The 13,715-nt window shown below is 51.6% G+C and overlaps 1 protein-coding gene across 2 annotated transcripts in view; it reads left to right on the top strand.

Moving 5' to 3' along the window:
* Positions 1-13,715, top strand: part of LOC147659125 (plexin-A1-like) — a 589,684-nt gene that overhangs the window by 791 nt on the left and 575,178 nt on the right. The gene's annotated exons all lie outside the window — the stretch shown is intronic.

The raw sequence follows: 13,715 nt of genomic DNA, 5'->3' as shown, positions 1-13,715 counted from the left end.
CGACTCTATACTTTATTCCCATGTCGCCCCTTTATTCCTGTCACCCCTATCATTAAGTCCCTGCTTCCTTCATTGCTGTTTCCTGACAACCCCCCAATCTCTTTCATTCCTTGAACCCTGTTTCGTGTCTGTATTCCTGATACACCCAGATCTGATACTCCCCGACACCCACCCCTTTATCTAAATTCTTAGATCCACAGACCCCTTACCCTCCTCGGGTGGTATTTTAACAGTAAACATGTGAAGCTCTTTTTTTTCCCTCCTGTATGTTCTGTTTGTTTATAGCGCATTGAAGTCTACCGCTGCGCTGTGTTATTGCATCACTGGTTTAATGCGGATAAAAGATTCACTCCTGGGTGGACTGTGATTTTTTTAAAGTGCTCCGCGGCTCCCCGCCTCGGATCCGCGGACCTAGCGCCGCGGTCCCATGTTCTGCACTTCTTGTTGTCGAGCCTCCCCGGGAGTGTGGGAACCGAGGCGCCTCGGAGTGGGGGAGGGAGGGAGGATGCGCGCTGCTGCTGGTGTGTAAAACCACGAGCTCGCAAACCGCACGGCTGGATTTGGGAGCTGAAAAATGTGCCCCCGCCCCTCATTGTCTGACACATGCAGGAAGGGGGAGGCAGCGACTCTCCCGCTGCAGCTCAGCCAGGGAGGAGATGCAGCGGGGAGTGCGAGCCTGCGAGCCCGGGCGACCCTTTCTGTGTCCGGGCAGCTGAACGGGGGCCGGGCTCGGATTCACACGAGGCGCTGGGCACACAACTAAAATGTAAACGGACTGTGAGAGGAAATGTGTTATAGGTACATCTTTTGGGTCTGGTGTTTTTCCCCCTTTTCTGAGGCGTGTTACACAGCTCAGTACACGGATGCGTTCCAGTCGCCTTTCCCCCGTGGCTGTTTAAGGCAGGCGGGAGTCGGCGACAACTCCCGGGCACTGCCAGGCAATTAGTGCAAATCTGTGCGCACGCGAGGAAACTGACACAACGTGTGCGGCTGTGTTGATTTTTTTCCATGGGTAGTCTGGATTTTTAATTGCTGTTTCTTGCGTTGGTTGCGTCTGCTTTGGCTTCCGCCTGCTGGGTCTCCCTGGTCTGTGCGCTCCTGAGAGGGAGCTGGGCACGGCCGGCCGCATGCAGTGGGCATGCCTTCCCAGCACCCCAGGTATTATTCTTTCCGGGGGTGCTCGCTTACATTGAATGTCTCCCACCGACGCAAGTCCCTTGACCATGTCGCCTTCCTTGCCGGGAGCTACCTGCGGCGTGCATGCATGCAGCGGGCATACCTGTCCTGCACCTCCGTGCATTTTTACTGGGGGTGGGTCTCCTTCTGTGGTGGGTGTTTTTGGCATCCAGCACCCCCGGGCACCAGCCCTGTGAGCATGTCCCCCGCGTCGCCTACCTTGCTGGGTGCATGCAACGGGCATACCTGTCCCGCACCGCAGTGCTATTTCTCACGGGGGAGGGGGGCATGCCTTCGTGGGTGTTTCTTGCACCCACCTCCCACGGACACCAGCCCTTTGGAGCGTGCCGTGTTTCTCTAGGTGGCAGGGGCGTGCTTTATCTGCACCCAGTGCATTCTTATGGGGGGGGGGGGCTGCTCGCGTTCCCTGGTGAGTCTCTGCCCCGGCACTAGCCCTTTATGTGCTAGCTGGTCGTAGGGCTGCGTGCAGTGGGCACTCCTGGACTAGTGGGCACCCCCAGACTGCCCACCCTTGCTGGCTGCAGGACTGCGTGCAGTGGGCACTCCTGGACTAGTGCATTCTGGCTGCAGGACTGCGTGCAGTGGGCACTCATGGACTAGTGCATTCTGGCTGCAGAACTGCGTGCAGTGGGCACCCCCAGACTGCCCACCCTTGCAGGCTGCAGAACTGCGTGCAGTGGGCACCCCCAGACTGCCCACCCTTGCTGGCTGTAGAACTGCGTGCAGTGGGCACCCCCAGACTGCCCACCCTTGCTGGCTGTAGAACTGCGTGCAGTGGGCACCCCCAGACTGCCGACCCTTGCTGGCTGCAGAACTGCGTGCAGTGGGCACCCCCAGACTGCCCACCCTGGCTGGCTGCAGGGTGCATGCTTTTCCTGCACCTGTCTGTAATCGTTCCGTGGGGTGTCTCCTTCTTTTTTTTTTTTTTTTTTTTTGGGGGGGGGGGGGTCCCCGACACTAGTCCTTTGTTAAAGGGGTATCTCTGCCTCGCCTCCGTTGTCAGTAGTGCAGGGCTGCGTGCGCCGTGCAGTGGGCTTGCTGTTCCTGCACCTCCATGTATTCATTTGGGTGGGGGCTCTAATTCCGGGGAGCTTGCGTCTGTGCTGCAGGGCTGAGTGCGGTGGTCTTGCCGTTCCTGCGCCTCCATGGCTGCCTTCGGGGGACTCTCCTTCCTTGGTGGGTCCTAGACCCCCGACACTGGCCCGTTGATGCATGTTTACCGTCTCCCTCCTTTGCTGGTCGCCTCTGTGTTGCTTGCAAGCTGCAGGGCTGCGTGCAGTGGGCATGCATTCCCTGGCTGCACCGCCCCGTGGTCCTGCAACCAGGCTGGCACTGCAGTGGGCATGCATTCCTGCTCCACCCTGTTGTCCAGCAGGCAGGCTGGCACTGCAGTAGGCATGCATTCCTGCACCACACTGGTCCTGCAGACAGGCTGGCACTGCGTCTGATACAATTGTGCGTGTCCTTGGAGTCACACCCTCGCGCCCCTCTCTGGTATTGGGGGTGGGCCGAGCTTCGGAGAGGCAGTGGGGACCTTGGCGGCACCCCTGGGGGTAGGATTCGCTCCCGGGTGATACTTGGGGTGCAGGTGACCGCAGCCTCCCCAGTTTTAAGCCAGACACGATGGGGCTCTGCCGGGTAAGATGCTCTGGCTTTGCCAAGATTGGCACGAGTGTTTGTGTGGGGGGAGGGGGGGCAGCTAAGGGTCACTCATGGTACCTCTGGTACAACCTGCCTTGATGGGTACGGTCTTGGGACATATCTTTGATGTTCTTGGAGCCCTGGTACGGTGGACTATGTTAGGCATGGGGGGAGGGGTGATGTAATGGGGTTTTGCAGTCTCAGTAGAGCTGCGCACTGATGGTTATGGTTCTCACGAGAGCTGTGCACTGCTGGTTATGGTTCCAAGGAGAGCTGTGGAGCTGTGCACCGCTGGGTATGGTTCTCACGAGAGCTGTGCACTGCTGGATATGGTTCCCAGGAGAGCTGTGGAGCTGTGCACTGCTGGTTATGGTTCCCAGGAGAGCTGCGAGCTGTGCACTGCTGAGTATGGTTCTCACGAGAGCTGTGTACTGCTGAGTATGGTTCTCACGAGAGCTGTGCACTGCTGGTTATGGTTCTCACGAGAGCTGTGCACTGCTGGTTATGGTTCTCACGAGAGCTGTGCACTGCTGGTTATGGTTCCCAGGAGAGCTGTGGACTGCTGGTTATGGTTCACAGGAGAGCTGTGCACTGCTGGATAGGGTTCTAAGGAGAGCTGTGGAGCTGTGCACTGCTGGTTATGGTTCCCAGGAGAGCTGCGAGCTGTGCACTGCTGAGTATGGTTCTCACGAGAGCTGTGCACTGCTGGTTATGGTTCCCAGGAGAGCTGCGAGCTGTGCACTGCTGGTTATGGTTCCCAGGAGAGCTGCGAGCTGTGCACTGCTGAGTATGGTTCTCACGAGAGCTGTGCACTGCTGGTTATGGTTCTCACGAGAGCTGTGCACTGCTGGTTATGGTTCACAGGAGAGCTGCGCACTGCTGAGTGTGGTTCTCAGGAGAGCTGCACACTGCTGGGTATGGTTCTCACGAGAGCTGTGCACTGCTGGTTATGGTTCACAGGAGAGCTGCGCACTGCTGAGTGTGGTTCTCAGGAGAGCTGCACACTGCTGTGTATGGTTCTCAGGAGAGCTGCACACTGCTGTGTATCAGGAGAGCTGCACACTGCTGTGTATGGTTCCCAGGAGAGCTGCACACTGCTGTGTATGGTTCTCAGGAGAGCTGCGCACTGCTGGATAGAGTTCTAAGGAGAGCTGTGGAGCTATGCTTTGCTGTATGTTACCCGAGAGCTCTGCACTGCTGGATATGGTTCTCACGAGAGCTGTGCACTGCTGGTTATGGTTCTCACGAGAGCTGTGCACTGCTGGATATGGTTCACAGGAGAGCTGCGCACTGCTGAGTGTGGTTCTCAGGAGAGCTGCACACTGCTGGGTATGGTTCTCACGAGAGCTGTGCACTGCTGGTTATGGTTCACAGGAGAGCTGCGCACTGCTGAGTGTGGTTCTCAGGAGAGCTGCACACTGCTGTGTATGGTTCTCAGGAGAGCTGCACACTGCTGTGTATGGTTCCCAGGAGAGCTGCACACTGCTGTGTATGGTTCTCAGGAGAGCTGCGCACTGCTGGATAGGGTTCTAAGGAGAGCTGTGGAGCCATGCTTTGCTGTATAATGTTACCCGAGAGCTGTGCACTGCTGGATATGGTTCCAGCGAGCTGTGGATCTGTTCACTGCTGGTTATGTTGCCCTGCCAGGAGAGCTGTTCACTGCTGGCTATGGTGCCCAGGAGAGCTGTGCACTGCTGGATAGGGTTCTAAGGAGAGCTGTGGAGCCATGCTTTGCTGTATAATGTTACCCGAGAGCTGCGCACTGCTGGATAGGGTTCTAAGGAGAGCTGTGGAGCTGTACACTGCTGGATATGGTGCCCTGCCAGGAGAGCTGTGCACTGCTGGCTATGGTGCCCTGCCAGGAGAGCTGTGCACTGCTGGCTATGGTGCCCTGCCAGGAGAGCTGTGCACTGCTGGCTATGGTGCCAGGAGAGCTGTGCACTGCTGGACACCTTGCTTAGGTCACCTCTGGGCACCGCAGTGTTTCACTGGGAATGGTGACGTACATCTGGCTAACAGAGGAGCAGAGCCGGACACAATACCCCTGTACCTTGTGGAGTGGGTGGGTTGGTCTGACGCCACTCTGTGCTGTTGGGCACTGCCGAGCTCTGCACAGCTTTCGACTGCTGGCACAATACAACCTTGTTGGGCATTACATCTCTTGGCAGTTGGGGCTCTTCTACATAGGAACGGTGACACCGTGGGACACTACTAGGTAGGGCATGGTGTGGCACATGGGACCCGGAGTGCCCGTGTAGTGCTTTGGTTTCTGCTTGGCATGGCACGTGGGGCACGGATTGCCTGAATCATGCAGTGTCATTTGCTGGGCTTGGGACCCAGTGCATGGCGGGCTTCACGCGGGCACAGAGACTGCCATGCCCTGGCAGCTGAGGATCACACAGCTCTGCTGGGTATGGCACCTGGGCACGCACGCGATAGCAGTGCCATGCACTGTCCTTCTGGACATCTCATTCGTGGGCAGGGTACCTGCGTGGGCCCCAGTAGGGCTGAGATCCTCTAGGCCTGGCTCCTGGAGCCGGGATCGTTTGTACCATCAATTGAGATTTCCTGGTGGGTCTGTGACAACCATTGTGGCCCGTAGGTCATGGTTCCCGGAGGGTCTGTGCCCTGCACTGTGGCCCGCAGGGCATTGTTCCCGGAGGGTCTGTGCCCTGCACTGTGGTCTGCAGGGTATGGTTCCTGGAGGGTCGGAGTCATGTACTGGGGTCTGCGCTCCTGGGGGCCGGAGGCATGTACTGGGGTCTGCAGGGCACGGTTCCTGGAGGGTCGGAGCCATGTACTGGGGTCTGCAGGGCATGGTTCTCGGCTTCCCTCACCCTTTCGGTCCACCGGGAGAATGCCTCTACGGCCAGTCCGGCCCTGCTAGGAGTCTTCTTGTTGTAGTCCCCTCCTACCCCCTCCCCTCGGAGTTTCACGGAAGGCTCGGAACTGCTTGGAACCGCACAAGAGGCGGGAGACCTGTATGGCTTTGAGCTTTGTGCTGGGGGTTCAGCGTCCTGCCCCTCACATTGTAAACACGTGCAGTGGGCCCGTGTCTGTCCTCGCTGTTTGGGCTGTGCCCCCTCCCTCCACTGTTTAAAAAGTCAACACATGGTGGGCGCTGGACTTTGTGCACACTCATCCTTGACTGTGAGCCATGTGTTCCAAGACGGAGCAGAATCCCGGCTCCTTCTCGAGCGGGCCCTGGGGTCCCGCATATCCAGGCCACTTGTGGTGTTTCGCTGACCTGCTTCAAGGCGCTCAGTGTTTCAAAGACTAGGCAGGGAGTCGGAGACCCCTCAAGCGCGCTTATCTCACGTTAAGAGTTGGGGCTCCTAGTTCAGTATGGACGTTGTTTCTGGTGCCAGCGCGCCTACTTTACCCCACTGTGTGATCTTGGGCTGGTTATGCAATTGAAAGAACCTCCATGGGTGGGTGACTCGGATTAACCCAGGTCAGTGGAGACCACGGGTGCTCACTGAATGGAACCAGGGGTCCTGGTTTCCAGGGCCGGCGCACTGTGTGATCTTGGACTGGAAATGCAGTTGAAAGAACCTCCATGGGTGGGTGACTCGGATTAACCCAGGTCAGTGGAGACCACGGGTGCTCACTGAATGGAACCAGTGGTCCTGGTTTCCAGTGCCGGCGCACGTACTTCACCACACTGTGTGATCTTGGACTGGTCACGTAGTTGTCGGAGCCTCATTGTGTGGTGACTCTGATTAACCGAGGTCAGTAGAGATTTCGGGCTCACACGTGAGGGGAACCAGTGGGTCTGGTTTCTACTCCCAGTTCCCACCCACGGGTATTAAAAGCGGTGGTCCTTACGAGGGATATATTAAGTGCTATATAACGGACCACACACGTGCCAGGACTGGGATGGCTCCTGTGGCGTGGGTGATGGCACGTCTGCGTGACTGAAGGCAGCCTGGCGAACTGCTGCAGAGTGGGGGCGGGGTCACGCTACTGGCCTAGGATGCGGGGCACAGACCGCCTATTCCCGGCTTTCCCACCTTACCGGCTCATGTGCGTGACCCTGGCTAACCTTGCCCTGTGGTCTGGTCTCCTGTGTAGAAGTGCTCGAGCCCTGGAGAGTACGGAGCGGGGGCGGTGAGTCCAGGGGCCCCAGTTCATAGATGGGGCCCTATGCCGGCGGCACGTTACATCCGATCATGGGGACTTCTACCGCCCGAGGCTCCGTCGAATCATTTCACAACGAGAGTTAAAATGAACGACGAGTTTGAAAAATTAATGAAATGCTGCCAAAAAGGCGCGAAATGTATCCATTTTCCTTCTTGACTCATTTTAATTGGGTGAACGCAATTGACAGCTATGAATATCTGATACTCGAAGCACTGTGTCCGGCTACAAGGCTTAGCTTCGAGGGGGTACTCTCCGTTCCAAGTGGTTCCTGTCAGGAAAGATCTTGGTTCCCCTTGTGCTTTATTTATACTTTAACCAACAGTGACCCCCCCCCCCCGTTTTAATTTGAACAGGTTTGCATGTGTACCATTAGCATACATTTGGTGATATATATTTGTGCTGTTACATATAAAGTAAATTAAACGTACATTTTTTTTGCTGTAAAATGTGGCAGTTCCTGCCCTGACCTGGTGAGGTGTGTGATGGGTAAAATGCCGAAAGACAAGACAGGCCAATCTGTGAAACGAGCTGCACACGTGGTCCGTAGTAATGAAAGTGGCTTTGTAGTGAGTGAAGACAGCCAGGCATTAATGAAAGTGACATTCTGACACCCACCATTGTGGGTGATGTCACAATGAGTCTCGATTGTCGAATCGGACCTGATCAAATAAAGCAACATTCTGATGACCTCATTGTAGGTACATCAATGGTTTATAGACCGAGAATTGGATGATGTCATAATGAGTCCCTCTTGTGGCACCAGATCTGATCAAACAAAGCAACTCCGATGACCTCACTGTTGGTGGTACATGGATGGTTAACAGCCCTAGTAGTGGGTGATGTCACAATGAGTCTCGATTGTCGAATCAGACCTGATCAAATAAAGCAACATTCTGATGACCTCATTGTTGGTACATCAATGGTTATTGGAACAAGTAGTGGGTGATGTCATAACAGGTCTCTCGTGTGGCACTATGTCTGATCAAACAAAGCAACTCTGATCTCATTATTAGTACATGAATGGTTAACAGACCAAAAACTGTATGACGTCATAATTGGTCTCTCATTGAACTGCACCTGATCAGGCAAAGCCACCTCAGATGTCCTGGTTGGTGATTCATGAATGGTTACAGGACGCCACATCCTACAAAGCAACTTCTGTTGTCCTCGTTAGTGGTGAGACGTGATTGATAAACCGAACCTCTAAGGATAGAGGTCACTGTGGGTATCCAATGTCCAACTAGGGCTCTTCAAATATCGTGACATTCTTCTGCCACACAGGATTACATGAGGGTGCAGTTGGTCACAGTGTCACAATGGGCTCAAATTTGACAAAGCGGTTTCTGATCCTATAATTAGCGATGCGGGATTGGAGATATGGACCATCAAATGAATAATCTAACAATGGGTCCTGAAACCAACTCAAATCTTGTGAGAAAAACATCCTGGAGGCCTAATTTGCAAGGTTAATTGAAGAGAATTGTGAGTGAATGCCCCCTTATATCGCCCTTTGACCCGTAGAATCCTGTCTAGACCATCTCACAGGAGATATTTCAAATCCTAAGTCTTGTCTGGGGACGGTTTTAAATTCTCGTGTACCAAGTTCTACATTTGTTGCCCACCGAACAACTTCCTTCCGGCACACTTTTGAGGTCTGTGTGTTGATAAAGTGTCTGATTTTGACTATGAGGAAGACAGACCTTTGCCAGCTGGACTCTCCCTAAAACATAAGCTGCTTTTTTGATATAATTCTTTCCATCCTGCCCCCAGTTGCTCGTGGCTTTTTACTTGCAATCCTTTAAAGATCTCATATGGGTTTATCTATGATGACCAGTCCCTTTCGAGAAGTCTGTTGAAGAATAAAAATGGTAAAATGGCGGCTAATTTATTACTAGAAAGCTGCTCTTCTGAAGCAGTGACCAAAAGTTGCTTCGCATTTTCCGAAAATGAGATGCAGTGGTTTGAAAAGGCATTAGATAAATTACTCTCCGCCCTGAGCAGGTGGCAGTAAAATATTCGGCCTTCACAAAGAAAGATACTTGCAAAGAACTCATTTTTACAGTTCAATGGAAAATAATCTCTCCCTACGATCATGTTCACACCAGTAGCCACCCCACCACCCCCGCGGTCTTTTATGCAATGGTTTCATCCCAGAATCAAAGCGCGAGCATAGCTGTGGCTATGCAAATGTTCAGTAAAGAACACCCACTTTGGGGGGGAAAATGCGTTTAACAGCAGCTGTTTGCTGATTTTTGGTGCAGAACATTTACCAAGGGCTGCAGAAGGGAGTGTGTGCTGTTCAGTGTAAAGCATGTTTGTGTAGCTGTATGTAAGTGGATTTTGTGGCTAATGGCTGAGTGTTGCTCACAAAATGTTGTTTCATGGAACTGAGACTGGGCTGGAAGGATGGGTCCGTTCTGCACACATGGACTACATTGAGACCACACCTGAAGGCCAGGTTTAAACTGATTTATGACCGGAAACCGAGAGCAAGATGGTTGTGTGGGGACCTGTAGAGTAGTGAGACCCTTGCACGGTTTCTTTGCACTAGGCATTGGTCTAGGCTTGTGATGTCACATACAGGAATTGAAACACATGGCAGGTAACTACTGAATATTTGTTGAGGTTAACAACGAGTGCCAAATAAAAAAATGTTTTTTAGTGCATAATTATTGGGTTTCATGTGGTTCACATACAACAGAAAAGATGTGGCGGCCGATAGCGTGTTGTAGTTGGGGACTGCTGTAGGTACTGCATCCTTTAATGGGGGTACAATATGCGGAAAAAGAAATGCAGTATAAGAAAATGTAAATAATCCTGAGTGGACAATGTAGCTTCCAGAATATGTATCTGTGTACAAACAACCCTCTTGCGCCCGACCAGGGAATCCTAGTATAGGTGCAGCTGTTAGAATGTCTATTAAGTCTTTCTGTTTTGGGTTTGAGGACAAAGATCCGAAGACTTGTCTTTCCTTCTCTGAAAGGTGAAAGGTATCCCATAATAAATGTGAAATTCCAGCACTAAAAAAATAATATGGAATCTAAATTCCTCCATTAAAATTTGCAATGCAAGAATACATTCCTGCATTAGACTTTAACATTCAAAGCTAATTTCATGCACTGAAACGCTAGACTAAAGTCTGAATTTCTTAACTGGAATGTGAAATAAATTATAACTTTCTGGCAGCGTGACGTGAAATCCAAGAATAAATGTTGGCACTCTAATATGAAATCAGGAAGAATTTTTTTACAATATGAAATGCAAGACAAAATTCTACCACTAGAATACAAATTCCTAGATTTAAAAACTAGAGCAAAATATGGCACACTAGTCTAGCTTATCTAGGTAATGCATTACACTGTATAAGTTGAGACTAAATTCCTGCAATGGCGTGATCGGTCCAAGATTAAATACCTTCGCTGGGATAAAAAGTTGAAATCGAAGCACTGGAATGTGAAATCCAGGACTACATTTATCGACATGAGGATTCGAAAGCCAGGACTAAACAGATACACTGGGATATAAATCAAGAATGAATACCTGCAGTAGGATATGAAATCCAAGACTAAATGGATGCACTGGGTAACGAAACACTGCACTAAATGGACGCACTGGGATACGAAACCCAGGACTTAATGAAAGCATTGAATATGAAATCCAGGACTAAATACAAACACTAGGATACGAAATACAGGACCAAATGGATGCACTAAGATCCGAAACACAGGACTAAATGGATGCACTGGGTAACGAAACACTGCACTAAATGGATGCACTGGGATACGAAACCCAGGACTTAATGAAAGCACTGAATATGAAATCAAGGCCTAAATACAAGCACTAGGATACGAAATACAGGACCAAATGGATGCACTAAGATCCAAAACCCAGGACTAAATGGATGCACTAAGATCCGAAACCCAGGACTAAATGGACTAAATGGATGCACTAAGATCCGAAACCCAGGACTAAATGGACACACTGGAATACGAAACCCAGGACTTAATGAAATCACGGAATATGAAATCCAGGACTAAATACAAGCACTAGGATACGAAATACAGGACTAAATGGATGCACTAAGATCCGAAACACAGGACTAAATGGATGCTCTGAGATCCGAAACCCTGCAGTAAATGGATGCACTGGGATACGAAACCCAGGACTTAATAAAAGCACTGAATAAGAAATCCAGGACCAAATGGATGCACTGAGATACGAAACCCAGGACCAAATGGATGCACTAAGATCCGAAACACAAAGATCCGAAACACAGGACTAAATGGATGCACTAAGATCCGAAACACAGGACTAAATGGATGCACTAAGATACGAAACACAGGGCTAAATGGATGCATTGAGATACGAAACCCAGGACCAAATGGATGCTCTAAGATCCGAAACCCAGGACTTAATGGATGCACTGAGATACGAAACCCAGGACTAAATGGATGCACTGAGATCCGAAACACAGGACTAAATGGATGCACTGAGATACGAAACCCAGGACCAAATGGATGCACTAAGATCCGAAATACAGGACTAAATGGATGCACTAAGATCCGAAACACAGGACTAAATGGAGGCTCTGGGATACAAAACCCAGGACTAAATGGATACACTAGGATAAGAAACCCAGAAACTAATGGATGCACTGGGATGTGAAATCTAACACTAAATGGGTGTACTGGGATACGAAATCCAAGACTAAGTGGATGCACTTGGATACGAAATGCAGGAATAAATACCTGAAGTAGGATCTGAAATGCAACACTAAATTGATGCACTAGGATGCGAAATCCAAGAATAAATACCTGAAGTAAGATGAAATGCAACACTAAATGGGTGTACTGGGATAAGAAATCCAAGACTAAGTGGATGCACTTGGATACGAAATGCAGGAATAAATACTCGAAGGAGGCTACGCAATCCAAGAGTAAATGGATGCACTGGGATACTAAATGCAAGAACAAATACCTGAAGTAGGATATGAAGTTCAAGACTAAGTGGATGCACTGGGTTACAAAATGCAGGAATAAATACCGGAAGGAAGTTAGAAATCCAAAATTAAATGGATGCACTGGGATGTGAAATGCACTGGGTGTACTGGTATACAAAATCCATGACTAAATACCTGAACAGGGATATTAAATGTAAATGTGGGATACTTGTAAAGCGCACTGTTACTCTACCCGAGTGTCCTGGCGCTATAGTCCGCTGGGGAACCCGTCCTGGTTTTCCCTGTGAGATGGTCCCTTTCTGGGTATCTCCAGGGTGAAACCAGGCATCCCCGGCGTCTGTGGGGGGCCGTTGTGGAGATGAGGTAAGCTAATGCCCAGAGTTGCCGAGTGTGTTCCCTAGTTAGAGTACCACCGAGGCGAGAATTATCGAGTCTGTTGACCCTGGTCCAAGACCCTGCCGCGTCGGGAATCGAACCCTGGTCCCGGGCCGTTCTCTGCTTACAGGTCTGCCGTCTCTAACCAGTGAGCCACACTAATTGTTACACTAAAATACAAAATGCAAGGCTGATCTCCTGAGCTAGATTACGAAATCCAACACTTAATACTGCAATAATACATGGAAAAACAAAATCTAACTTCCTGTATTATAATTTGGAATGCTAGACTTAGTATCTGCAATAGAAAGTCCTATCTGAATTATTGCACTGGAGTGCTGCATTGCATTTCTGGTATAACGCTGTGCCCTGGTGAACTAGTCCAGCTTGCCTTTGGCGTCTGTTTCCTAGCTGATGGGACATCAGGACAGGTGAACCAAGAGACTCGCCAGGAGGGCTGGGGCGGAGTCAAGCTGAGGTCATTCAAAGCCTGACTTGTGCTCCCTGCTCCACACTGCTAGTACCGACCCTGATGTGTGTTAATCCTGGCCTGTCCCAGGGCTGTTTTGCTTTCACTGCCATTAGTTTCAAGTTACAGACCTAGGAAGATGCTCTGGGGGCCAAAGATTGGGTTGGTTTGCACCAAAATCCTTTTTAGGTTTCGCTGGAGAAAGGAGCCGTTAGGCTCCTCCTCCAGAGAAATCTATTGAGTACAGTAAGCACTATGGAACACGCCCCCCCGTCCCATTGGCTAGCTCCATAAATGGAGCCAACCATTGGACGAGGGGCCTGTCCATCAATGCCGGACCAGACACGGGGGCGTTCCCGAGATTCTTTGGCTTTTGCCGACGTCACGCGACGCCGGGAACGCCCCCGAGTCTGGTCCGGCCGGGCCGTGCTTGCTGCTGTCCTGCCTTGTGTCCCTCCTCCCGCCGTCCCCACGTTTCCCGCCTCCCTCCCGCCGTTCGTGTCCTCTCCCGCCCCCTGTGTCCTCTCCAGCCCCCCTCCCGCCGTCCTTTCCTCTCCCGCCCCCCCCGTGTACCACCGATTATCTCTACTATTAAGCTCTTCAAATGAGGTAAATCAAGCAATGCCAGCCGGTAAATTAGCCCAACAGAATCAGCCCACAAAGCCAGGGGCCCTAGCGCTGCAAATGCGCCTCACCAGAATGCTGGGGACTCCTCTTCGGGCCGCTTCGCACAGCCTTGCACCCCCGATTACTTTAGGCGCACCGCGCTGATCAGAGCGCACTCGTCTCAGCCCCGGCCAGTCTCAGCAGCTCTCCGCCCGCTCTCGGTTCCTTGGGGAGCGGCGGGGAGGTAGCTCGGCGCTCCGAGCAGAGACAGGCAGGCCGGGGGCTGGGGCACCTCGCAAACTCCCACGGCGAGGTCGGGTCACT

The sequence above is a fragment of the Lissotriton vulgaris genome, unplaced genomic scaffold, assembly GCF_964263255.1.
Source record: "Lissotriton vulgaris unplaced genomic scaffold, aLisVul1.2 SCAFFOLD_442, whole genome shotgun sequence".
Taxonomy (NCBI): Eukaryota; Metazoa; Chordata; class Amphibia; order Caudata; family Salamandridae; genus Lissotriton; species Lissotriton vulgaris.
The sequence above is the reverse complement of the archived record's forward strand: the minus strand, read 5'-3'. Positions and strand labels throughout refer to the sequence as shown.